Here is a 27,676-nt window from a genome sequence, read left to right on the forward strand (position 1 = left end):
AGTTATGACGGGGATGGCCTTTCCACACACGTGTGTGTTCAGCCATGTCAGGACTCCTGCCTAGTTGCGAGGGACAACTCGGGATTCTCCTCGAGGCTTTGCAGGGCAATTGGGACGCCTCTCCAGCTGAGACGGGAGACCAAGGGTCCCTTTCCACGTGCCACAGGAATCCTGGGTCTCCTATCAAGTTTCACGAGGAGTCAAGCATCGTCTCCTTTGGAGGCACTGATCTCCGCATACCTCTGGAGTTTTCAAAGGATGTGAGGCCTCCTGTCGCGATGAGGTGGGGAACTAGGTCTTTCTCTGTGGTCTCCACAGGGGATTCAGACATCCTTTCATCTTGGGAGATGCAAGACGAGCCTGCATTCAAGTCACTGTAGGGATATCCGGCCTTATTTCGAGTCAGGGCATCGCAGAGTCCATTCCACTTGAGGCCGCAAACTCAGGGTCCCTCTCACATACCTAGAGCTGAGAGAAGCCTCCTCTTGAGGTGCTTGTGGTAAGGGGGTATTCCTCTGGAGTCGAAGCCAGGGACTAACCTCTCATCTCGAGTTGATTTTTGGTCCACGGAGCTATTTCGTGTTGCTACAGTGACCTCAGGATCCCTCTATCCTTGAAACAGTGTTCTTGGGGTTTCTCTGGAGTGCCATCAAGGAAATCAAGGCTCCTTTCATGTGTGATGTGCAAGACGGAATTGCTCTGCACGCAGTACAGGGGAATCGGGCCTCATCTCGCATCGAGGGGGAAGTCTCATGGTTTTTCTCGAGTTGCGGCGGGAACCTGGGGTATATTCTCGAGTTACGACGGGGATGGCCCTTCCACCCACGTGTTTGTTCAGCCACGTCAGGACTCCTGCCTAGTTGCGAGGGACAACTCTGGATTCTCCTCGAGGCTTGGCAGGGCAATTGGAACGCCTCTCAAGCTGAGGCGGGAGACCAAGGGTCCCTTTCCACGTGCCACAAGAATCCTGGGTCTCCTATCAAGTTTGACGAGGAGTTAGGCATCGTCTTCTTTGGAGGCACTGATCTCCGCGTACCTCTGAAGTTTTCAAAGGATGTGAGGCCTCTGGTCGCGATGAGGTGGGGAACTAGGTGTTTCTCTGGGGTCTCCACAGGGGATTCAGACATCCTTTCTTCATGGGAGATGCAAGACGAGCCTGCATTGAAGTCACTGCAGGGATATTCGGCCTTATTTCGAGTCAGGGCATCGCGGTGTCCATTCCACTTGAGGCCGCAAACTCAGGGTCCCTCTCACATACCTAGAGCTGAGAGAAACCTCCTCTTGAGGTGCTTGTGGTAAGGTGGTATTCCTCAGGAGTCGAAGCCAGGGACTAACCTCACATCTCGTGTTGATTCTTGGTCCACGGAGCTCTTTCGTGTTGCTACAGTGACCTCAGGATCCCTCTAGCCTAGAAACAGTGTTCTTGGGGTTTCTCTGGAGTGCCATCAAGGAAATCCAGGCTTCTTTCATGTGTGATGTGCAACACGGAATTGCTCTGCACGCAGTGCAGGGGAATCGGGCCTCATCTCGCGGCTAGGGGGAAGTCTCATGGTTTTTCTCGAGTTGCGGCGGGAACCTGGGGTATATTCTCGAGTTACGACGGGGATGGCCCTTCCACCCACGTGTTTCTTCAGCGACGTCAGGACTCCTGCCTGGTTGCGAGGGACAACTCGGGATTCTCCTCGAGGCTTTGCAGGGCAATTGGGACACCTCTCCAGCTGAGACGGGAGACCAAGGGTCCCTTTCCACGTGCCACAGGAATCCTGGGTCTCCTATCAAGTTTCACGAGGAGTCAGGCATCGTCTCCTTTGGAGGCACTGATCTCCGCATACCTCTGGAGTTTTCAAAGGATTTGAGGCCTCCTGTCGCGATGAGGTCGGGAACTAGGTCTTTCTCTGTGGTCTCCACAGGGGATTCAGACACCCTTTCGTCTTGGGAGATGCAAGACGAGCCTGCATTCCAGTCACTGCAGGGATATCCGGCCTTATTTCGAGTCAGGGCATCGCGGTGTCCATTCCACTTGAGGCCGCAAACTCAGGGTCCCTCTCACATACCTAGAGCTGAGAGAAGCCTCCTCTTGAGGTGCTTGTGGTAAGGTGGTATTCCTCTGGAGTCGAAGCCAGGGACTAACCTCTCATCTCGAGTTGATTTTTGGTCCACGGAGCTCTTTCGTGTTGCTACAGTGACCTCAGGATCCCTCTAGCCTTGAAACAGTGTTCTTGGGGTTTCTCTGGAGTGCCATGAAGGAAATCAAGGCTCCTTTCATGTGTGATGTGCAACACAGAATTGCTCTGCACGCAGTGCAGGAGAATCGGGCCTCATCTCGCGGCGAGGGGGAAGTCTCATGGTTTTTCTCGAGTTGCGGCGGGAACCTGGGGTATATTCTCGAGTTACGACGGGGATGGCCCTTCCACACACGTGTTTGTTCAGCCACGTCAGGACTCTTGCCTAGTTGCGAGACACAACTCGGGATTCTACTCGAGGCTTGGCAAGGCAATTGGGACGCCTCTCCAGCTGAGGCGGGAGACCAAGGGTCCCTTTCCACGTGCCACAGGAATCCTGGGACTCCTATCAAGTTTCACGAGGAGTCAGGCATCATCTCCTTTGGAGGCACTGATCTCTGCGTACCTCTGGAGTTTTCAAAGGATGTGATGCCTCCGGTCGCGATGAGGTGGGGAACTAGGTCTTTCTCTGTGGTCTTCACAGGGGATTCAGACATCCTTTCATCTTGGGAGATGGAAGACGATCCTGCATTCAAGTCACTGCAGGGATATCCAGCCTTATTTCGCGTCAGGGCATCGCGGTGTCAATTCCACTTGAGGCCGCAAACTCAGGGTCCCTCTCACATACCTAGAGCTGAGAGAAGCCTCCTCTTGAGGTGCTTGTGGTAAGGTGGTATTCCTCTGGAGTCGAAGCCAGGGACTAACCTCTCATCTCGAGTTGATTTTTGGCCCACGGAGCTCTTTCGTGTTGCTACAGTGACCTCAGAATCCCTCTAGCCTTGAAACAGTGTTCTTGGGGTTTCTCTGGAGTGCCATCAAGGAAATCAAGGCTCCTTTCATGTGTGATGTGCAACACGGAATTGCTCTGCATGCAGTGCAGGGGAATCGGGCCTCATCTCGCGGCGAGGGGGAAGTCTCATGGTTTTTCTCGAGTTGCGGCGGGAACCTGGGGTATATTCTCGAGTTACGACGGGAATGGCCCTTCCACACACGTGTGTGTTCAGCCATGTCAGGACTCCTGTCTAGTTGCGAGGGACAACTCGGGATTCTCCTCGAGGCTTTGCAGGGCAATTGGGACGCCTCTCCAGCTGAGACGGGAGACCAAGGGTCCCTTTCCACGTGCCACAGGAATCCTGGGTCTCCTATCAAGTTTCACGAGGAGTCAGGCATCGTCTCCTTTGGAGGCACTGATCTCCGCATACCTCTGGAGTTTTCAAAGGATTTGAGGCCGCCTGTCGCGATGAGGTGGGTACTAGGTCTTTCTCTGTGGTCTCCACAGGGGATTCAGACACCCTTTCGTCCTGGGAGATGCAAGACGAGCCTGCATTGAAGTCACTGCAGGGATATCCGGCCTTATTTCGAGTCAGGGCATCGCGGTGTCCATTCCACTTGAGGCCGCAAACTCAGGGTCCCTCTCACATACCTAGAGCTGAGAGAAGCCTCCTCTTGAGGTGCTTGTGGTAAGGTGGTATTCCTCTGGAGTCGAAGCCAGGGACTAACCTCTCATCTCGAGTTGATTTTTGGTCCACGGAGCTCTTTCGTGTTGCTATAGTAACCTCAGGGTCCCTCTAGCCTTGAAACAGTGTTCTTGGGGTTTCTCTGGAGTGCCATGAAGGAAATCAAGGCTCCTTTCATGTGTGATGTGCAACACAGAATTGCTCTGCACGCAGTGCAGGGGAATCGGGCCTCATCTCGCTGCGAGGGGGAAGTCTCATGGTTTTTCTCGAGTTGCGGCGGGAACCTGGGGTATATTCTCGAGTTACGACGGGGATGGCCCTTCCACACACGTGTGTGTTCAGCCAAGTCAGGACTCCTGCCTAGTTGCGAGGGACAACTCGGGATTCTCCTCGAGGCTTGGCAGGGCAATTGGGACGCCTCTTCAGCTGAAACGGGAGACCAAGGGTCCCTTTCCAAGTGCCACAGGCATCCTGGGTCTCCTATCAAGTTTCACGAGGAGTCAGGCATCGTCTCCTTTGGAGGCACTGATCTCCGCGTACCTCTGGAGTTTTCAAAGGATGTGAGGCTATCGGTCGCGATGAGGTGGGGAACTAAGCCTTTCTCTGTGCTTTCCACAGGGGATTCAGACATCCTTTCGTCCTGGGAGATGCAAGACGAGCCTGCATTGAAGTCACTGCAGGGATATCCGGCCTTATTTCGAGTCAGGGCATTGCGGTGTCCATTCCACTTGAGGCCGCAAACTCAGGGTCCCTCTCACATACCTAGAACTGAGAGAAGCCTCCTCTTGAGGTGCTTGTGGTAAGGTGGTGTTCCTCTGGAGACGAATCCAGGGACTAACCTCTCTTTTCGAGTTGATTTGTGGTCCACAGAGTTCTTTCGTGTTGCTACAGTGACCTCAGGATCCCTCTATCCTTGAAACAGTGTTCTTGGGGTTTCTCTGGAGTGCCATCAAGGAAATCAAGGCTCCTTTCATGTGTGATGTGCAAGACGGAATTGCTCTGCACGCAGTACAGGGGAATCGGGCCTCATCTCGCATCGAGGGGGAAGTCTCATGGTTTTTCTCGAGTTGCGGTGGGAACCTGGGGTATATTCTTGAGTTACGACGGGGATGGCCCTTCCACCCACGTGTTTATTCAGCCACGTCAGGACTCCTGCCTAGTTGCGAGGGACAACTCGGGATTCTCCTCGAGGCTTGGCAGGGCCGTTGGGACGCCTCTCCAGCTGAGGCGGGAGACCAAGTGTCCCTTTCCAAGTGACACAGGAATCCTGGGACTCCTATCAAGTTTCACGAGGAGTCAGGCATCGTCTCCTTTGGAGGCACTGATCTCCGCGTACCTCTGGAGTTTTCAAAGGATGTGAGGCTATCGGTCGCGATGAGGTGGGGAACTAGGTCTTTCTTTGTGCTTTCCACAGGGGATTCAGACATCCTTTCGTCCTGGGGGATGCAAGACGAGCCTGCATTGAAGTCACTGCAGGGATATCCGGCCTTATTTCGAGTCAGGGCATCGCGGTGTCCATTCTACTTGGGGCCGCAAACTCAGGGTCCCTCTCACATAACTAGAGCTGAGAGAAGCCTCCTCTTGAGGTGCTTGTGGTAAGGTGGTATTCCTCTGGAGACGAAGCCAGGGACTAACCTCTCTTTTCGAGTTGATTTTGGTCCACAGAGTTCTTTCGTGTTGCTACAGTGACCTCAGGATCCCTCTATCCTTGAAACAGTGCTCTTGGGGTTTCTCTGGAGTGCCATCAAGGAAATCAAGGCTCCTTTCATGTGTGATGTGCAAGACAGAATTTCTCTGCATGCAGCACAGGGGAATCGGGCCTCATCTCGCATCGAGGGGGAAGTCTCATGGTTTTTCTCGAGTTGCGGCGGGAACCTGGGGTATATTCTCGAGTTACGACGGGGATGGCCCTTCCACACACGTGTTTGTTCAGCCACGTCAGGACTCCTGCCTAGTTGCGAGGGACAACTCGGGATTCTCCTCGAGGCTTGGCAGGGCAATTGGAACGCCTCTCCAGCTGAGGCGGGAGACCAAGGGTCCCTTTCCACGTGCCACAAGAATCCTGGGACTCCTATCAAGTTTCACGAGGAGTCAGGCATCGTCTCCTTTGGAGGTACTGATCTCCGCATACCTCTGGAGTTTTCAAAGGATGTGAGGCCTCCGGTCGCTATGAGGTGGGGAACTAGGTCTTTCTCTGTGGTCTCCACAGGGGATTCAGACATCCTTTCTTCTTGGGAGATGCAAGACGAGCCTGCATTCCAGTCACTGCAGGGATATCCGGCCTTATTTCGAGTCAGGGCATCGCGGTGTCCATTCCACTTGAGGCCGCAAACTCAGGGTCCCTCTCACATACCTAGAGCTGAGAGAAGCCTCCTCTTGAGGTGCTTGTGGTAAGGTGGTATTCCTCAGGAGTCGAAGCCAGGGACTAACCTCTCATCTCGTGTTGATTCTTGGTCCACGGAGCTCTTTCGTGTTGCTACAGTGACCTCAGGATTCCTCTAGCCTTGAAACAGTGTTCTTGGGGTTTCTCTGGAGTGCCATCAAGGAAATCAAGGCTCCTTTCATGTGTGATGTGCAACACGGAATTGCTCTGCACGCAGTGCAGGGGAATCGGGCCTCATCTCGCGGCGAGGGGGAAGTCTCATGGTTTTTCTCGAGTTGCGGCGGGAACCTGGGGTATATTCTCGAGTTATGACGGGGATGGCCTTTCCACACACGTGTGTGTTCAGCCATGTCAGGACTCCTGCCTAGTTGCGAGGGACAACTCGGGATTCTCCTCGAGGCTTTGCAGGGCAATTGGGACGCCTCTCCAGCTGAGACGGGAGACCAAGGGTCCCTTTCCACGTGCCACAGGAATCCTGGGTCTCCTATCAAGTTTCACGAGGAGTCAAGCATCGTCTCCTTTGGAGGCACTGATCTCCGCATACCTCTGGAGTTTTCAAAGGATGTGAGGCCTCCTGTCGCGATGAGGTGGGGAACTAGGTCTTTCTCTGTGGTCTCCACAGGGGATTCAGACATCCTTTCATCTTGGGAGATGCAAGACGAGCCTGCATTCAAGTCACTGTAGGGATATCCGGCCTTATTTCGAGTCAGGGCATCGCAGAGTCCATTCCACTTGAGGCCGCAAACTCAGGGTCCCTCTCACATACCTAGAGCTGAGAGAAGCCTCCTCTTGAGGTGCTTGTGGTAAGGGGGTATTCCTCTGGAGTCGAAGCCAGGGACTAACCTCTCATCTCGAGTTGATTTTTGGTCCACGGAGCTATTTCGTGTTGCTACAGTGACCTCAGGATCCCTCTATCCTTGAAACAGTGTTCTTGGGGTTTCTCTGGAGTGCCATCAAGGAAATCAAGGCTCCTTTCATGTGTGATGTGCAAGACGGAATTGCTCTGCACGCAGTACAGGGGAATCGGGCCTCATCTCGCATCGAGGGGGAAGTCTCATGGTTTTTCTCGAGTTGCGGCGGGAACCTGGGGTATATTCTCGAGTTACGACGGGGATGGCCCTTCCACCCACGTGTTTGTTCAGCCACGTCAGGACTCCTGCCTAGTTGCGAGGGACAACTCTGGATTCTCCTCGAGGCTTGGCAGGGCAATTGGAACGCCTCTCAAGCTGAGGCGGGAGACCAAGGGTCCCTTTCCACGTGCCACAAGAATCCTGGGTCTCCTATCAAGTTTGACGAGGAGTTAGGCATCGTCTTCTTTGGAGGCACTGATCTCCGCGTACCTCTGAAGTTTTCAAAGGATGTGAGGCCTCTGGTCGCGATGAGGTGGGGAACTAGGTGTTTCTCTGGGGTCTCCACAGGGGATTCAGACATCCTTTCTTCATGGGAGATGCAAGACGAGCCTGCATTGAAGTCACTGCAGGGATATTCGGCCTTATTTCGAGTCAGGGCATCGCGGTGTCCATTCCACTTGAGGCCGCAAACTCAGGGTCCCTCTCACATACCTAGAGCTGAGAGAAACCTCCTCTTGAGGTGCTTGTGGTAAGGTGGTATTCCTCAGGAGTCGAAGCCAGGGACTAACCTCACATCTCGTGTTGATTCTTGGTCCACGGAGCTCTTTCGTGTTGCTACAGTGACCTCAGGATCCCTCTAGCCTAGAAACAGTGTTCTTGGGGTTTCTCTGGAGTGCCATCAAGGAAATCCAGGCTTCTTTCATGTGTGATGTGCAACACGGAATTGCTCTGCACGCAGTGCAGGGGAATCGGGCCTCATCTCTCGGCGAGGGGGAAGTCTCATGGTTTTTCTCGAGTTGCGGCGGGAACCTGGGGTATATTCTCGAGTTACGACGGGGATGGCCCTTCCACCCACGTGTTTCTTCAGCGACGTCAGGACTCCTGCCTGGTTGCGAGGGACAACTCGGGATTCTCCTCGAGGCTTTGCAGGGCAATTGGGACACCTCTCCAGCTGAGACGGGAGACCAAGGGTCCCTTTCCACGTGCCACAGGAATCCTGGGTCTCCTATCAAGTTTCACGAGGAGTCAGGCATCGTCTCCTTTGGAGGCACTGATCTCCGCATACCTCTGGAGTTTTCAAAGGATTTGAGGCCTCCTGTCGCGATGAGGTCGGGAACTAGGTCTTTCTCTGTGGTCTCCACAGGGGATTCAGACACCCTTTCGTCTTGGGAGATGCAAGACGAGCCTGCATTCCAGTCACTGCAGGGATATCCGGCCTTATTTCGAGTCAGGGCATCGCGGTGTCCATTCCACTTGAGGCCGCAAACTCAGGGTCCCTCTCACATACCTAGAGCTGAGAGAAGCCTCCTCTTGAGGTGCTTGTGGTAAGGTGGTATTCCTCTGGAGTCGAAGCCAGGGACTAACCTCTCATCTCGAGTTGATTTTTGGTCCACGGAGCTCTTTCGTGTTGCTACAGTGACCTCAGGATCCCTCTAGCCTTGAAACAGTGTTCTTGGGGTTTCTCTGGAGTGCCATGAAGGAAATCAAGGCTCCTTTCATGTGTGATGTGCAACACAGAATTGCTCTGCACGCAGTGCAGGAGAATCGGGCCTCATCTCGCGGCGAGGGGGAAGTCTCATGGTTTTTCTCGAGTTGCGGCGGGAACCTGGGGTATATTCTCGAGTTACGACGGGGATGGCCCTTCCACACACGTGTTTGTTCAGCCACGTCAGGACTCTTGCCTAGTTGCGAGACACAACTCGGGATTCTACTCGAGGCTTGGCAAGGCAATTGGGACGCCTCTCCAGCTGAGGCGGGAGACCAAGGGTCCCTTTCCACGTGCCACAGGAATCCTGGGACTCCTATCAAGTTTCACGAGGAGTCAGGCATCATCTCCTTTGGAGGCACTGATCTCTGCGTACCTCTGGAGTTTTCAAAGGATGTGATGCCTCCGGTCGCGATGAGGTGGGGAACTAGGTCTTTCTCTGTGGTCTTCACAGGGGATTCAGACATCCTTTCATCTTGGGAGATGGAAGACGATCCTGCATTCAAGTCACTGCAGGGATATCCAGCCTTATTTCGCGTCAGGGCATCGCGGTGTCAATTCCACTTGAGGCCGCAAACTCAGGGTCCCTCTCACATACCTAGAGCTGAGAGAAGCCTCCTCTTGAGGTGCTTGTGGTAAGGTGGTATTCCTCTGGAGTCGAAGCCAGGGACTAACCTCTCATCTCGAGTTGATTTTTGGCCCACGGAGCTCTTTCGTGTTGCTACAGTGACCTCAGAATCCCTCTAGCCTTGAAACAGTGTTCTTGGGGTTTCTCTGGAGTGCCATCAAGGAAATCAAGGCTCCTTTCATGTGTGATGTGCAACACGGAATTGCTCTGCATGCAGTGCAGGGGAATCGGGCCTCATCTCGCGGCGAGGGGGAAGTCTCATGGTTTTTCTCGAGTTGCGGCGGGAACCTGGGGTATATTCTCGAGTTACGACGGGAATGGCCCTTCCACACACGTGTGTGTTCAGCCATGTCAGGACTCCTGTCTAGTTGCGAGGGACAACTCGGGATTCTCCTCGAGGCTTTGCAGGGCAATTGGGACGCCTCTCCAGCTGAGACGGGAGACCAAGGGTCCCTTTCCACGTGCCACAGGAATCCTGGGTCTCCTATCAAGTTTCACGAGGAGTCAGGCATCGTCTCCTTTGGAGGCACTGATCTCCGCATACCTCTGGAGTTTTCAAAGGATTTGAGGCCGCCTGTCGCGATGAGGTGGGTACTAGGTCTTTCTCTGTGGTCTCCACAGGGGATTCAGACACCCTTTCGTCCTGGGAGATGCAAGACGAGCCTGCATTGAAGTCACTGCAGGGATATCCGGCCTTATTTCGAGTCAGGGCATCGCGGTGTCCATTCCACTTGAGGCCGCAAACTCAGGGTCCCTCTCACATACCTAGAGCTGAGAGAAGCCTCCTCTTGAGGTGCTTGTGGTAAGGTGGTATTCCTCTGGAGTCGAAGCCAGGGACTAACCTCTCATCTCGAGTTGATTTTTGGTCCACGGAGCTCTTTCGTGTTGCTATAGTAACCTCAGGGTCCCTCTAGCCTTGAAACAGTGTTCTTGGGGTTTCTCTGGAGTGCCATGAAGGAAATCAAGGCTCCTTTCATGTGTGATGTGCAACACAGAATTGCTCTGCACGCAGTGCAGGGGAATCGGGCCTCATCTCGCTGCGAGGGGGAAGTCTCATGGTTTTTCTCGAGTTGCGGCGGGAACCTGGGGTATATTCTCGAGTTACGACGGGGATGGCCCTTCCACACACGTGTTTGTTCAGCCAAGTCAGGACTCTTGCCTAGTTGCGAGACACAACTCGGGATTCTCCTCAAGGCTTGGCAAGGCAATTCGGACGCCTCTCCAGCTGAGGCGGGAGACCAAGGGTCCCTTTCCACGTGCCACAGGAATCCTGGGACTCCTATCAAGTTTCACGAGGAGTCAGGCATCGTCTCCTTTGGAGGCACTGATCTCCGCGTACCTCTGGAGTTTTCAAAGGATGTGAGGCCTCCGTTCGCGATGAGGTGGGGAACTAGGTCTTTCTCTGTGGTCTCCACAGGGGATTCAGACATCCTTTCATCTTGGGAGATGCAAGACAAGCCTGCATTCAAGTCACTGCAGGGATATCCAGCCTTATTTCGCGTCAGGGCATCGCGGTGTCCATTGCACTTGAGGCCGCAAACTCAGGGTCCCTCTCACATACCTAGAGCTGAGAGAAGCCTCCTCTTGAGGTGATTGTGGTAAGGCGGTATTCCTCTGGAGTCGAAGCCAGGGACTAACCTCTCATCTCGAGTTGATTTTTGGCCCACGGAGCTCTTTCGTGTTGCTACAGTGACCTCAGGATCCCTCTAGCCTTGAAACAGTGTTCTTGGGGTTTCTCTGGAGTGCCATCAAGGAAATCAAGGCTCCTTTCATGTGTGATGTGCAACACGGAATTGCTCTGCACGCAGTGCAGGGGAATCGGGCCTCATCTCGTGGCGAGGGGGAAGTCTCATGGTTTTTCTCGAGTTGCGGCGGGAACCTGGGGTATATTCTCGAGTTACGACGGGGATGGCCCTTCCACCCACGTGTTTCTTCAGCGACGTCAGGACTCCTGCCTAGTTGCGAGGGACAACTCTGGATTCTCCTCGAGGCTTGGCAGGGCAATTGGAACGCCTCTCCAGCTGAGGCGGGAGACCAAGTGTCCCTTTCCAAGTGCCACAGGAATCCTGGGACTCCTATCAAGTTTCACGAGGAGTCAGGCATCGTCTCCTTTGGAGGCACTGATCTCCGCGTACCTCTGGAGTTTTCAAAGGATGTGAGGCTATCGGTCGCGATGAGGTGCGGAACTAAGTCTTTCTCTGTGCTTTCCACAGGGGATTCAGACATCCTTTCGTCCTGGGAGATGCAAGACGAGCCTGCATTGAAGTCACTGCAGGGATATCCGGCCTTATTTCGAGTCAGGGCATCGCGGTGTCCATTCCACTTGAGGCCGCAAACTCAGGGTCCCTCTCACATACCTAGAGCTGAGAGAAGCCTCCTCTTGAGGTGCTTGTGGTAAGGTGGTATTCCTCTGGAGACGAATCCAGGGACTAACCTCTCTTTTCGAGTTGATTTTTGGTCCACAGAGTTCTTTCGTGTTGCTACAGTGACCTCAGGATCCCTCTAGCCTTGAAACAGTGTTCTTGGGGTTTCTCTGGAGTGCCATCAAGGAAATCAAGGCTCCTTTCATGTGTGATGTGCAAGACGGAATTGCTCTGCACGCAGTACAGGGGAATCGGGCCTCATCTCGCATCGAGGGGGAAGTCTCATGGTTTTTCTCGAGTTGCGGCGGGAACCTGGGGTATATTCTCGAGTTATGACGGGGATGGCCCTTCCACCCACGTGTTTGTTCAGCCACGTCAGGACTCCTGCCTAGTTGCGAGGGACAACTCGGGATTCTCCTCGAGGCTTGGCAGGGCAATTGGAACGACTCTCCAGCTGAGGCGGGAGACCAAGGGTCCCTTTCCACGTGCCACAAGAATCCTGGTACTCCTATCAAGTTTCACGAGGAGTCAGGCATCGTCTCCTTTGGAGGCACTGATCTCCGCATACCTCTGGAGTTTTCAAAGGATGTGAGGCCTCCTGTCGCGATGAGGTGGGGAACTAGGTCTTTCTCTGTGGTCTCCACAGGGGATTCAGACACCCTTTCGTCTTGGGAGATGCAAAACGAGCCTGCATTCAAGTCACTGCAGGGATATCCGGCCTTATTTCGAGGCAGGGCATCGCGGTGTCCATTCCACTTGAGGCCGCAAACTCAGGGTCCCTCTCACATACCTAGAGCTGAGAGAAGCCTTCTCTTGAGGTGCTTGTGGTAAGGTGGTATTCCTCTGGAGTCGAAGCCAGAGACTAACCTCTCATCTCGAGTTGATTTTTGGTCCACGGAGCTTTTTCGTGTTGCTACAGTGACCTCAAGATCCCTCTAGCCTTGAAACAGTGTTCTTGGGGTTTCTCTGGAGTGCCATCAAGGAAATCAAGGCACCTTTCATGTGTGATGTGCAACACGGAATTGCTCTGCACGCAGTTCAGGGGAATCGGGCCTCATCTCGCGGCGAGGGGGAAGTCTCATGGTTTTTCTCGAGTTGCGGCGGGAACCTGGGGTATATTCTCGAGTTACGACGGGGATGGCCCTTCCACCCACGTGTTTGTTCAGCCACGTCAGGACTCTTGCCTACTTGCGAGACACAACTCGGGATTCTCCTCGAGGCTTGGCAAGGCAATTGGGACGCCTCTCCAGCTGAGGCGGGAGACCAAGGGTCCCTTTCCAAGTGCCACAGGAATCCTGGGACTCCTATCAAGTTTCACGAGGAGTCAGGCATCGTCTCCTTTGGAGGCACTGATCTCCGCATACCTCTGGAGTTTTCAAAGGATGTGAGGCTATCGGTCGCGATGAGGTGGGGAACGAAGTCTTTCTCTGTGCTTTCCACAGGGGATTCAGACATCCTTTCGTCATGGAGGACGCAAGACGAGCCTGCATTGAAGTCACTGCAGGGATATCCGGCCATATTTCGAGTCAGGGCATCGCGGTGTCCATTCCACTTGAGGCCGCAAACTCAGGGTCCCTCTCACATACCTAGAGCTGAGAGAAGCCTCCTCTTGAGGTGCTTGTGGTAAGGTGGTATTCCTCTGGAGACGAATCCAGGGACTAACCTCTCTTTTTGAGTTGATTTTTGGTCCACAGAGTTCTTTCGTGTTGCTACAGTGACCTCAGGATCCCTCTATCCTTGAAACAGTGTTCTTGGGGTTTCTCTGGAGTGCCATCAAGGAAATCAAGGCTCCTTTCATGTGTGATGTGCAACACGGAATTGCTCTGCACGCAGTGCAGGGGAATCGGGCCTCATCTCGCGGCGAGGGGGAAGTCTCATGGTTTTTCTCGAGTTGCGGCGGGAACCTGGGGTATATTCTCGAGTTACGACGGGGATGGCCCTTCCACCACGTGTTTCTTCAGCGACGTCAGGACTCCTGCCTAGTTGCGAGGGACAACTCGGGATTCTCCTCGAGGCTTGGCAGGGCAATTGGAACGCCTCTCCAGCTGAGGCGGGAGACCAGCGTCCCTTTCCACGTGCCACAAGAATCCTGGGACTCCTATCAAGTTTCACGAGGAGTCAGGCATCGTCTCCTTTGGAGGCACTGATCTCCGCGTACCTCTGGAGTTTTCAAAGGATGTGAGGCCTCCGGTCGTGATGAGGTGGGGAACTAGGTATTTCTCTGTGGTCTCCACAGGGGATTCAGACATCCTTTTGTCTTGGGAGATGCAAGACGAGCCTGCATTCAAGTCACTGCAGGGATATCCGGCCTTATTTCGAGTCAGGGCATCGCGGTGTCCATTCCACTTGAGGCCGCAAACTCAGGATCCCTCTCACATACCTAGAGCTGAGAGAAGCCTCCTCTTGAGGTGCTTGTGGTAAGGTGCTATTCCTCAGGAGTCGAAGCCAGGAACTAACCTCTCATCTCGTCTTGATTCTTGTTCCACGGAGCTCTTTCGTGTTGCTACAGTGACCTCAGGATCCCTCTAGCCTTGAAACAGTGTTCTTGGGGTTTCTCTGGAGTGCCATCAAGGAAATCAAGGCTCCTTTCATGTGTGATGTGCAAGACGGAATTGCTCTGCACGCAGTGCAGGGGAATCGGGCCTCATCTCGCGGCGAGGGGGAAGTCTCATTGTTTTTCTCGAGTTGCGGCGGGAACCTGGGGTATATTCTCGAGTTACGACGGGGATGGCCCTTCCACCCACGTGTTTCTTCAGCGACGCCAGGACTCCTGCCTAGCTGCGAGGGACAACTCAGGATTCTCCTCGAGGCTTTGCAGGGCAATTGTGACGCCTCTCCAGCTGAGACGGGAGACCAAGCGTCCCTTTCCACGTGCCACAGGAATCCTGGGTCTCCTATCAAGTTTCACGAGGAGTCAGGCATCGTCTCCTTTGGAGGCACTGATCTCCGCATACCTCTGGAGTTTTCAAAGGATTTGAGGCCTCCTGTCGCGATGAGGTGGGGAACTAGGTCTTTCTCTGTGGTCTCCACAGGGGATTCAGACACCCTTTCGTCTTGGGAGATTCAAGACGAGCCTGCATTCCAGTCACTGCAGGGATATCCGGCCTTTTTTCGAGTCAGGGCATCACGGTGTCCATTCCACTTGAGGCCACAAACTCAGGGTCCCTCTCACATACCTAGAGCTGAGAGAAGCCTCCTCTTGAGGTGCTTGTGGTAAGGTGGTATTCCTCTGGAGTCGAAGCCAGGGACTAACCTCTCATCTCGAGTTGATATTTGGTCCACGGAGCTCTTTCGTGTTGCTACAGTGACCTCAGGATCCCTCTAGCCTTGAAACAGTGTTCTTGGGGTTTCTCTGGAGTGCCATCAAGGAAATCAAGGCTCCTTTCATGTGTGATGTGCAACACGGAATTGCTCTGCATGCAGTGCAGGGGAATCGGGCCTCATCTCGCGGCGAGGGGGAAGTCTCATGGTTTTTCTCGAGTTGCGGCGGGAACCTGGGGTATATTCTCGAGTTACGACGGGGATGGCCCTTCCACACACGTGTTTCTTCAGCGACGTCAGGACTCCTGCCTAGTTGCGAGGGACAACTCGGGATTCTCCTCGAGGCTTTGCAGGGCAATTGGGACGCCTCTCCAGCTGGGAGGGGAGACCAAGGGTCCCTTTCCACGTGCCACAGGAATCCTGGGTCTCCTATCAAGTTTCACGAGGAGTCAGGCATCGTCTCCTTTGGAGGCACTGATCTCCGCATACCTCTGTAGTTTTCAAAGGATTTGAGGCCTCCTGTCGCGATGAGGTGGGGAACTAGGTCTTTCTTTGTGGTCTCCACAGGGGATTCAGACACCCTTTCGTCTTGGGAGATGCAAGACGAGCCTGCATTCAAGTCACTGCAGGGATATCCAGCCTTATTTCGCGTCAGGGCATCGCGGTGTCTATTCCACTTGAGGCCGCAAACTCAGGGTCCCTCTCACATACCTAGAGCTGAGAGAAGGCTCCTCTTGAGGTGCTTGTGGTAAGGTGGTATTCCTCTGGAGTCGAAGCCAGGGACTAACCTCTCATCTCGAGTTGATTTTTGGCCCACGGAGCTCTTTCGTGTTGCTACAGTGACCTCAGGATCCCTCTAGCCTTGAAACAGTGTTCTTGGGGTTTCTCTGGAGTGTCATCAAGGAAATCAAGGCTCCTTTCATGTGTGATGTGCAACACGGAATTGCTCTGCACGCAGTGCAGGGGAATCGGGCCTCATCTCGCGGCGAGGGGGAAGTCTCATGGTTTTTCTCGAGTTGCGGCGGGAACCTGGGGTATATTCTCGAGTTACGACGGGGATGGCCCTTACACCCACGTGTTTTTTCAGTGACATCAGGACTCCTGCCTAGTTGCGAGGGACAACTCTGGATTCTCCTCGAGGCTTGGCAGGGCAACAGGGACGCCTCTCCAGCTGAGGCGGGAGACCAAGTGTCCCTTTCCAAGTGCCACAGGAATCCTGGGACTCCTATCAAGTTTCACGAGGAGTCAGGCATCGTCTCCTTTGGAGGCACTGATCTCCGCGTACCTCTGGAGTTTTCAAAGGATGTGAGGCTATCGGTCGCGATGAGGTGGGGAACTAAGTCTTTCTCTGTGCTTTCCACAGGGGATTCAGACATCCTTTCGTCCTGGGAGATGCAAGACGAGCCTGCATTGAAGTCACTGCAGGGATATCCGGCCTTATTTCGAGTCAGGGCATCGCGGTGTCCATTCCACTTGAGGCCGCAAACTCAGGGTCCCTCTCACATACCTAGAGCTGAGAGAAGCCTCCTCTTGAGGTGCTTGTGGTAAGGTGGTATTCCTCTGGAGACGAATCCAGGGACTAACCTCTCTTTTCGAGTTGATTTTTGGTCCACAGAGTTCTTTCATTTTGCTACAGTGACCTCAGGATCCCTCTATCCTTGAAACAGTGTTCTTGGGGTTTCTCTGGAGTGCCATCAAGGAAATCAAGGCTCCTTTCATGTGTGATGTGCAAGACGGAATTGCTCTGCACGCAGTACAGGGGAATCAGGCCTCATCTCGCATCGAGGGGGAAGTCTCATGGTTTTTCTCGAGTTGCGGCGGGAACCTGGGGTATATTCTCGAGTTACGACGGGGATGGCCCTTCCACCCACGTGTTTGTTCAGCCACGTCAAGACTCCTGCCTAGTTGCGAGGGACAACTCGGGATTCTCCTCGAGGCTTTGCAGGGCAATTGGAACGCCTCTCCAGCTGAGGCGGGAGACCAAGGGTCCCTTTCCACGTGCCACAAGAATCCTGGGACTCCTATCAAGTTTCACGAGGAGTCAGGCATCGTCTCCTTTGGAGGCACTGATCTCCGCGTACCTCTGGAGTTTTCAAAGGATGTGAGGCCTCCGGTCGCGATGAGGTGGGGAACTAGGTGTTTCTCTGTGGTCTCCAGAGGGGATTCAGACATCCTTTTTCTTGGGAGATGCAAGACGAGCCTGCATTCAAGTCACTGCAGGGATATTCGGCCTTATTTCGAGTCAGGGCATCGCGGTGTCCATTCCACTTGAGGCCGCAAACTCAGGATCCCTCTCACATACCTAGTGCTGAGAGAAGCCTCCTCTTGAGGTGCTTGTGGTAAGGTGGTATTCCTCAGGAGTCGAAGCCAGGGACTAACCTCTCATCTCATGTTGATTCTTGGTCCACGGAGCTCTTTCGTGTTGCTACAGTGACCTCAGGATCCCTCTAGCCTTGAAACAGTGTTCTTGGGGTTTCTCTGGAGTGTCATCAAGGAAATCAAGGCTCCTTTCATGTGTGATGTGCAACACGGAATTGCTCTGCACGCAGTGGAGGGGAATCGGGCCTCATCTCGCGGCGAGGGGGAAGTCTCATGGTTTTTCTCGAGTTGCGGCGGGAACCTGGGGTATATTCTCGAGTTACGACGGGGATGGCCCTTCCACCCACGTGTTTGTTCAGCCACGTCAGGACTCTTGCCTAGTTGCGAGACACAACTCGGGATTCTCCTCGAGGCTTGGCAAGGCAATTGGGACGCCTCTCCAGCTGAGGCGGGAGACCAAGTGTCCCTTTCCACGTGCCACAGGAATCCTGGGACTCCTATCAAGGTTCACGAGGAGTCAGGCATCGTCTCCTTTGGAGGCACTGATCTCCGCGTACCTCTGGAGTCTTCAAAGGATGTGAGGCCTCCGGTGGCGATGAGGTGGGGAACTAGGTCTTTCTCTGTGGTCTCCACAGGGGATTCAGACATCCTTTCATCTTGGGAGATGCAAGACGAGCCTGCATTCAAGTCACTGCAGGGATATCCAGCCTTATTTCGCGTCAGGGCATCGCGGTGTCTATTCCACTTGAGGCCGCAAACTCAGGGTCCCTCTCACATACCTAGAGCTGAGAGAAGGCTCCTCTTGAGGTGCTTGTGGTAAGGTGGTATTCCTCTGGAGTCGAAGCCAGGGACTAACCTCTCATCTCGAGTTGATTTTTGGCCCACGGAGCTCTTTCGTGTTGCTACAGTGACCTCAGGATCCCTCTAGCCTTGAAACAGTGTTCTTGGGGTTTCTCTGGAGTGTCATCAAGGAAATCAAGGCTCCTTTCATGTGTGATGTGCAACACGGAATTGCTCTGCACGCAGTGCAGGGGAATCGGGCCTCATCTCGCGGCGAGGGGGAAGTCTCATGGTTTTTCTCGAGTTGCGGCGGGAACCTGGGGTATATTCTCGAGTTACGACGGGGATGGCCCTTACACCCACGTGTTTTTTCAGTGACATCAGGACTCCTGCCTAGTTGCGAGGGACAACTCTGGATTCTCCTCGAGGCTTGGCAGGGCAACAGGGACGCCTCTCCAGCTGAGGCGGGAGACCAAGTGTCCCTTTCCAAGTGCCACAGGAATCCTGGGACTCCTATCAAGTTTCACGAGGAGTCAGGCATCGTCTCCTTTGGAGGCACTGATCTCCGCGTACCTCTGGAGTTTTCAAAGGATGTGAGGCTATCGGTCGCGATGAGGTGGGGAACTAAGTCTTTCTCTGTGCTTTCCACAGGGGATTCAGACATCCTTTCGTCCTGGGAGATGCAAGACGAGCCTGCATTGAAGTCACTGCAGGGATATCCGGCCTTATTTCGAGTCAGGGCATCGCGGTGTCCATTCCACTTGAGGCCGCAAACTCAGGGTCCCTCTCACATACCTAGAGCTGAGAGAAGCCTCCTCTTGAGGTGCTTGTGGTAAGGTGGTATTCCTCTGGAGACGAATCCAGGGACTAACCTCTCTTTTCGAGTTGATTTTTGGTCCACAGAGTTCTTTCATTTTGCTACAGTGACCTCAGGATCCCTCTATCCTTGAAACAGTGTTCTTGGGGTTTCTCTGGAGTGCCATCAAGGAAATCAAGGCTCCTTTCATGTGTGATGTGCAAGACGGAATTGCTCTGCACGCAGTACAGGGGAATCAGGCCTCATCTCGCATCGAGGGGGAAGTCTCATGGTTTTTCTCGAGTTGCGGCGGGAACCTGGGGTATATTCTCGAGTTACGACGGGGATGGCCCTTCCACCCACGTGTTTGTTCAGCCACGTCAAGACTCCTGCCTAGTTGCGAGGGACAACTCGGGATTCTCCTCGAGGCTTTGCAGGGCAATTGGAACGCCTCTCCAGCTGAGGCGGGAGACCAAGGGTCCCTTTCCACGTGCCACAAGAATCCTGGGACTCCTATCAAGTTTCACGAGGAGTCAGGCATCGTCTCCTTTGGAGGCACTGATCTCCGCGTACCTCTGGAGTTTTCAAAGGATGTGAGGCCTCCGGTCGCGATGAGGTGGGGAACTAGGTGTTTCTCTGTGGTCTCCAGAGGGGATTCAGACATCCTTTTTCTTGGGAGATGCAAGACGAGCCTGCATTCAAGTCACTGCAGGGATATTCGGCCTTATTTCGAGTCAGGGCATCGCGGTGTCCATTCCACTTGAGGCCGCAAACTCAGGATCCCTCTCACATACCTAGTGCTGAGAGAAGCCTCCTCTTGAGGTGCTTGTGGTAAGGTGGTATTCCTCAGGAGTCGAAGCCAGGGACTAACCTCTCATCTCATGTTGATTCTTGGTCCACGGAGCTCTTTCGTGTTGCTACAGTGACCTCAGGATCCCTCTAGCCTTGAAACAGTGTTCTTGGGGTTTCTCTGGAGTGTCATCAAGGAAATCAAGGCTCCTTTCATGTGTGATGTGCAACACGGAATTGCTCTGCACGCAGTGGAGGGGAATCGGGCCTCATCTCGCGGCGAGGGGGAAGTCTCATGGTTTTTCTCGAGTTGCGGCGGGAACCTGGGGTATATTCTCGAGTTACGAAGGGGATGGCCCTTCCACCCACGTGTTTGTTCAGCCACGTCAGGACTCTTGCCTAGTTGCGAGACACAACTCGGGATTCTCCTCGAGGCTTGGCAAGGCAATTGGGACGCCTCTCCAGCTGAGGCGGGAGACCAAGTGTCCCTTTCCACGTGCCACAGGAATCCTGGGACTCCTATCAAGGTTCACGAGGAGTCAGGCATCGTCTCCTTTGGAGGCACTGATCTCCGCGTACCTCTGGAGTCTTCAAAGGATGTGAGGCCTCCGGTGGCGATGAGGTGGGGAACTAGGTCTTTCTCTGTGGTCTCCACAGGGGATTCAGACATCCTTTCATCTTGGGAGATGCAAGACGAGCCTGCATTCAAGTCACTGCAGGGATATCCGGCCTTATTTCGCGTCAGTGCATCGCGGTGTCCATTCCACTTGAGGCCGCAAACTCAGGGTCCCTCTCACATACCTAGAGCTGAGAGAAGCCTCCTCTTGAGGTGCTTGTGGTAAGGTGGTATTCCTCTGGAGTCGAAGCCAGGGACTAACCTCTCATCTCGAGGTGATTTTTGGCCCACGGAGCTCTTTCGTGTTGCTACAGTGACCTCAGGATCCCTCTAGCCTTGAAACAGTGTTCTTGGGGTTTCTCTGGAGTGCCATCAAGGAAATCAAGGCTCCTTTCATGTGTGATGTGCAACACGGAATTGCTCGGCACGCAGTGCAGGTGAATCGGGCCTCATCTCGCGGCGAGGGGGAAGTCTCATGGTTTTTCTCGAGTTGCGGCGGGAACCTGGGGTATATTCTCGAGTTACGACGGGGATGGCCCTTCCACCACGTGTTTCTTCAGCGACGTCAGGACTCCTGCCTAGTTGCGAGGGACAACTCTGGATTCTCCTCGAGGCTTGGCAGGGCAATTGGGACGCCTCTCCAGCTGAGGCGGGAGACCAAGTGTCCCTTTCCAAGTGCCACAGGAATCCTGGGACTCCTATCAAGTTTCACGAGGAGTCAGGCATCGTCTCCTTTGGAGGCACTGATCTCCGCGTACCTCTGGAGTTTTCAAAGGATGTGAGGCTATCGGTCGCGATGAGGTGGCGAACTAAGTCTTTCTCTGTGCTTTCCACAGGGGATTCAGACATCCTTTCGTCCTGGGAGATGCAAGACGAGCCTGCATTCCAGTCACTGCAGGGATATCCGGCCTTATTTCGAGTCAGGGCATCGCGGTGTCCATTCCACTTGAGGCCGCAAACTCAGGGTCCCTCTCACATACCTAGAGCTGAGAGAAGCCTCCTCTTGAGGTGCTTGTGGTAAGGTGGTATTCCTCTGGAGACGAATCCAGGGACTAACCTCTCTTTTCGAGTTGATTTTTGGTCCACAGAGTTCTTTCGTGTTGCTACAGTGACCTCAGGATCCCTCTATCCTTGAAACAGTGTTCTTGGGGTTTCTCTGGAGTGCCATCAAGGAAATCAAGGCTCCTTTCATGTGTGATGTGCAAGACGGAATTGCTCTGCACGCAGTACAGGGTAATCGGGCCTCATCTCGCATCGAGGGGCAAGTCTCATGGTTTTTCTCGAGTTGCGGCGGGAACCTGGGGTATATTCTTGAGTTACGACGGGGATGGCCCTTCCACCCACGTGTTTCTTCAGCGACGTCAGGACTCCTGCCTAGTTGCGAGGGACAACTCTGGATTCTCCTCGAGGCTTGGCAGGGCAATTGGAACGCCTCTCCAGCTGAGGCGGGAGACCAAGGGTCCCTTTCCACGTGCCACAAGAATCCTGGGACTCCTATCAAGTTTCACGAGGAGTCAGGCATCGTCTCCTTTGGAGGCACTGATCTCCGCGTACCTCTGGAATTTTCAAAGGATGTGAGGCCTCCGGTCGCGATGAGGTGGGGAACTAGGTGTTTCTTTGTGGTCTCCACAGGGGATTCAGACATCCTTTCTTCTTGGGAGATGCAAGACGAGCCTGCATTCAAGTCACTGCAGGGATATCCGGCCTTATTTCGAGTCAGGGCATTGCGGTGTCCATTCCTCTTGAGGCCGCATACTCACGGTCCCTCTCACATACCTAGAGCTGAGAGAAGCCTCCTCTTGAGGTGCTTGTGGTAAGGTGGTATTCCCCTGTAGACGAATCCAGGGACTAACCTCTCTTTTCGAGTTGATTTTTGGTCCACAGAGTTCTTTTGTGTTGCTACAGTGACCTCAGGATCCCTCTATCCTTGAAACAGTGTTCTTGGGGTTTCTCTGGAGTGCCATCAAGGAAATCAAGGCTCCTTTCATGTGTGATGTGCAAGACGGAATTGCTCTGCACGCAGTACAGGGGAATCGGGCCTCATCTCACATCGAGGGGGAAGTCTCATAGTTTTTCTCGAGTTGCGGCGGGAACCTGGGGTATATTCTCGAGTTACGACGGGGATGGCCCTTCCACCAACGTGTGTGTTCAGCCATGTCAGGACTCCTGCCTAGTTGCGAGGGACAACTCGGGATTCGCCTCGAGGCTTTGCAGGGCAATTGGGACGCCTCTCCAGCTGAGACGGGAGACCAAGGGTCCCTTTCCACGTGCCACAGGAATCCTCGGTCTCCTATCAAGTTTCACGAGGAGTCAGGCATCGTCTCCTTTGGAGGCACTGATCTCCGCATACCTCTGGAGTTTTCAAAGGATTTGAGGCCTCCTGTCGCGATGAGGTGGGGAACTAGGTCTTTCTCTGTGGTCTCCCTAGGGGATTCAGACACCCTTTCGTCTTGGGAGATGCAAGACGAGCCTGCATTCCAGTCACTGCAGGGATATCCGGCCTTATTTCGAGTCAGGGCATCGCGGTGTCCATTCCACTTGAGGCCGCAAACTCAGGGTCCCTCTCACATACCTAGAGCTGAGAGAAGCCTCCTCTTGAGGTGCTTGTGGTAAGGTGGTATTCCTCTGGAGTCGAAGCCAGGGACTAACCTCTCATCTCGAGTTGATTTTTGGCCCACGGAGCTCTTTCGTGTTGCTACAGTGACCTCAGGATCCCTCTAGCCTTGAAACAGTGTTCTTGGGGTTTCTCTGGAGTGCCATCAAGGAAATCAAGGCTCCTTTCATGTGTGATGTGCAACACGGAATTGCTCTGCACGCAGTGCAGGGGAATCGGACCTCATCTGGCGGCGAGTGGGAAGTCTCATGGTTTTTCTCGAGTTGCGGCGGGAACCTGGGGTATATTCTCGAGTTACGACGGGGATGGCCCTTCCACCCACGTGTTTCTTCAGCGACGTCAGGACTCCTGCCTAGTTGCGAGGGACAACTCTGGATTCTCCTCGAGGCTTGGCAGGGCAATTGGGACGCCTCTCCAGCTGAGGCGGGAGACCAAGTGTCCCTTTCCAAGTGCCACAGGAATCCTGGGACTCCTATCAAGTTTCACGAGGAGTCAGGCAACGTCTCCTTTGGAGGCACTGATCTCCGCGTACCTCTGGAGTTTTCAAAGGATGTGAGGCTATCGGTCGCGATGAGGTGGGGAACTAAGTCTTTCTCTGTGGTCTCTACAGGGGATTCAGACATCCTTTCGTCCTGGGAGATGCAAGACGAGCCTGCATTGAAGTCACTGCAGGGATATCCGGCCTTATTTCGAGTCAGGGCATCGCGGTGTCCATTCCACTTGAGGCTGCAAACTCAGGGTCCCTCTCACATACCTAGAGCTGAGAGAAGCCTCCTCTTGAGGTGCTTGTGGTAAGGTGGTATTCCTCTGGAGACGAATCCAGGGACTAACCTCTCTTTTCGAGTTGATTTTTGGCCCACGGAGCTCTTTCGTGTTGCTACAGTGACCTCAGGATCCCTCTATCCTTGAAACAGTGTTCTTGGGGTTTCTCTGGAGTGCCATCAAGGAAATCAAGGCTCCTTTCATGTGTGATGTGCAAGACGGAATTGCTCTGCACGCAGTGCAGGGGAATCGGGCCTCATCTCGCGGCGAGGGGGAAGTCTCATGGTTTTTCTCGAGTTGCGGCCGGAACCTGGGGTATATTCTCGAGTTACCACGGGGATGGCCCTTCCACCCACGTGTTTGTTCAGCCACGTCATGACTCTTGCCTAGTTGCGAGGGACAACTCGGGATTCTCCTCGAGGCTTGGCACGGCAATTGGGACGCCTCTCCAGCTGAGGCGGGAGACCAAGGGTCCCTTTCCACGTGCCACAAGAATCCTGGGACTCCTATCAAGTTTCACGAGGAGTCAGGCATCGTCTCCTTTGGAGGCACTGATCTCCGCGTACCTCTGGAGTTTTCAAAGGATGTGAGGCCTCCGGTCGCGATGAGGTGGGGAACTAGGTCTTTCTCTGTGGTCTCCACAGGGGATTCAGACATCCTTTCTTCTTGGGAGATGCAAGACGAGCTTGCATTCAAGTCACTGCAGGGATATCCGGCCTTATTTCGAGTCAGGGCATTGCGGTGTCCATTCCACTTGAGGCGGCAAACTCAGGATCCCTCTCACATACCTAGAGCTGAGAGAAGCCTCCTCTTGAGGTGCTTGTGCTAAGGTGGTATTCCTCAGGAGTCGAAGCCAGGGACTAACCTCTCATCTCGTGTTGATTCTTGGTCCACGGAGCTCTTTCGTGTTGCTACAGTGACCTCAGGATCCCTCTAGCCTTGAAACAGTGTTCTTGGGGTTTCTCTGGAGTGCCATCAAGGAAATCAAGGCTCCTTTCATGTGTGATGTGCAACACGGAATTGCTCTGCACGCAGTTCAGGGGAATCGGGCCTCATCTCGCGGCGAGGGGGAAGTCTCATGGTTTTTCTCGAGTTGCGGCGGGAACCTGGGGTATATTCTCGAGTTACGACGGGGATGGCCCTTCCACACATGTGTGTGTTCAGCCATGTCAGGACTCCTGCCTAGTTGCGAGGGACAACTCGGGATTCTCCTCGAGGCTTTGCAGGGCAATTGGGACGCCTCTCCAGCTGAGACGGGAGACCAAGGGTCCCTTTCCACGTGCCACAGGAATCCTGGGTCTCCTATCAAGTTTCACGAGGAGTCAGGCATCGTCTCCTTTGGAGGCACTGATCTCCGCATACCTCTGGAGTTTTCAAAGGATTTGAGGCCTCCTGTCGCGATGAGGTGGGGAACTAGGTCTTTCTCTGTGGTCTCCACAGGGGATTCAGACACCCTTTCATCTTGGGAGATGCAAGACGAGCCTGCATTCAAGTCACTGCAGGGATATCCGGCCTTATTTCGCGTCAGTGCATCGCGGTGTCCATTCCACTTGAGGCCGCAAACTCAGGGTCCCTCTCACATACCTAGAGCTGAGAGAAGCCTCCTCTTGAGGTGCTTGTGGTAAGGTGGTATTCCTCTGGAGTCGAAGCCAGGGACTAACCTCTCATCTCGAGTTGATTTTTGGCCCACGGAGCTCTTTCGTGTTGCTACAGTGACCTCAGGATCCCTCTAGCCTTGAAACAGTGTTCTTGGGGTTTCTCTGGAGTGCCATCAAGGAAATCAAGGCTCCTTTCATGTGTGATGTGCAACACGGAATTGCTCGGCACGCAGTGCAGGTGAATCGGGCCTCATCTCGCGGCGAGGGGGAAGTCTCATGGTTTTTCTCGAGTTGCGGCGGGAACCTGGGGTATATTCTCGAGTTACGACGGGGATGGCCCTTCCACCACGTGTTTCTTCAGCGACGTCAGGACTCCTGCCTAGTTGCGAGGGACAACTCTGGATTCTCCTCGAGGCTTGGCAGGGCAATTGGGACGCCTCTCCAGCTGAGGCGGGAGACCAAGTGTCCCTTTCCAAGTGCCACAGGAATCCTGGGACTCCTATCAAGTTTCACGAGGAGTCAGGCATCGTCTCCTTTGGAGGCACTGATCTCCGCGTACCTCTGGAGTTTTCAAAGGATGTGAGGCTATCGGTCGCGATGAGGTGGCGAACTAAGTCTTTCTCTGTGCTTTCCACAGGGGATTCAGACATCCTTTCGTCCTGGGAGATGCAAGACGAGCCTGCATTCCAGTCACTGCAGGGATATCCGGCCATATTTCGAGTCAGGGCATCGCGGTGTCCATTCCACTTGAGGCCGCAAACTCAGGGTCCCTCTCACATACCTAGAGCTGAGAGAAGCCTCCTCTTGAGGTGCTTGTGGTAAGGTGGTATTCCTCTGGAGACGAATCCAGGGACTAACCTCTCTTTTCGAGTTGATTTTTGGTCCACAGAGTTCTTTCGTGTTGCTACAGTGACCTCAGGATCCCTCTATCCTTGAAACAGTGTTCTTGGGGTTTCTCTGGAGTGCCATCAAGGAAATCAAGGCTCCTTTCATGTGTGATGTGCAAGACGGAATTGCTCTGCACGCAGTACAGGGTAATCGGGCCTCATCTCGCATCGAGGGGCAAGTCTCATGGTTTTTCTCGAGTTGCGGCGGGAACCTGGGGTATATTCTTGAGTTACGACGGGGATGGCCCTTCCACCCACGTGTTTCTTCAGCGACGTCAGGACTCCTGCCTAGTTGCGAGGGACAACTCTGGATTCTCCTCGAGGCTTGGCAGGGCAATTGGAACGCCTCTCCAGCTGAGGCGGGAGACCAAGGGTCCCTTTCCACGTGCCACAAGAATCCTGGGACTCCTATCAAGTTTCACGAGGAGTCAGGCATCGTCTCCTTTGGAGGCACTGATCTCCGCGTACCTCTGGAATTTTCAAAGGATGTGAGGCCTCCGGTCGCGATGAGGTGGGGAACTAGGTGTTTCTTTGTGGTCTCCACAGGGGATTCAGACATCCTTTCTTCTTGGGAGATGCAAGACGAGCCTGCATTCAAGTCACTGCAGGGATATCCGGCCTTATTTCGAGTCAGGGCATTGCGGTGTCCATTCCTCTTGAGGCCGCATACTCACGGTCCCTCTCACATACCTAGAGCTGAGAGAAGCCTCCTCTTGAGGTGCTTGTGGTAAGGTGGTATTCCCCTGTAGACGAATCCAGGGACTAACCTCTCTTTTCGAGTTGATTTTTGGTCCACAGAGTTCTTTTGTGTTGCTACAGTGACCTCAGGATCCCTCTATCCTTGAAACAGTGTTCTTGGGGTTTCTCTGGAGTGCCATCAAGGAAATCAAGGCTCCTTTCATGTGTGATGTGCAAGACGGAATTGCTCTGCACGCAGTACAGGGGAATCGGGCCTCATCTCGCATCGAGGGGGAAGTCTCATAGTTTTTCTCGAGTTGCGGCGGGAACCTGGGGTATATTCTCGAGTTACGACGGGGATGGCCCTTCCACCAACGTGTGTGTTCAGCCATGTCAGGACTCCTGCCTAGTTGCGAGGGACAACTCGGGATTCGCCTCGAGGCTTTGCAGGGCAATTGAGACGCCTCTCCAGCTGAGACGGGAGACCAAGGGTCCCTTTCCACGTGCCACAGGAATCCTCGGTCTCCTATCAAGTTTCACGAGGAGTCAGGCATCGTCTCCTTTGGAGGCACTGATCTCCGCATACCTCTGGAGTTTTCAAAGGATTTGAGGCCTCCTGTCGCGATGAGGTGGGGAACTAGGTCTTTCTCTGTGGTCTCCCTAGGGGATTCAGACACCCTTTCGTCTTGGGAGATGCAAGACGAGCCTGCATTCCAGTCACTGCAGGGATATCCGGCCTTATTTCGAGTCAGGGCATCGCGGTGTCCATTCCACTTGAGGCCGCAAACTCAGGGTCCCTCTCACATACCTAGAGCTGAGAGAAGCCTCCTCTTGAGGTGCTTGTGGTAAGGTGGTATTCCTCTGGAGTCGAAGCCAGGGACTAACCTCTCATCTCGAGTTGATTTTTGGTCCACGGAGCTCTTTCGTGTTGCTACAGTGACCTCAGGATCCCTCTAGCCTTGAAACA

The sequence above is a fragment of the Cervus elaphus genome, chromosome 32 (genome assembly GCF_910594005.1).
Source record: "Cervus elaphus chromosome 32, mCerEla1.1, whole genome shotgun sequence".
Taxonomy (NCBI): domain Eukaryota; kingdom Metazoa; phylum Chordata; class Mammalia; order Artiodactyla; family Cervidae; genus Cervus; species Cervus elaphus.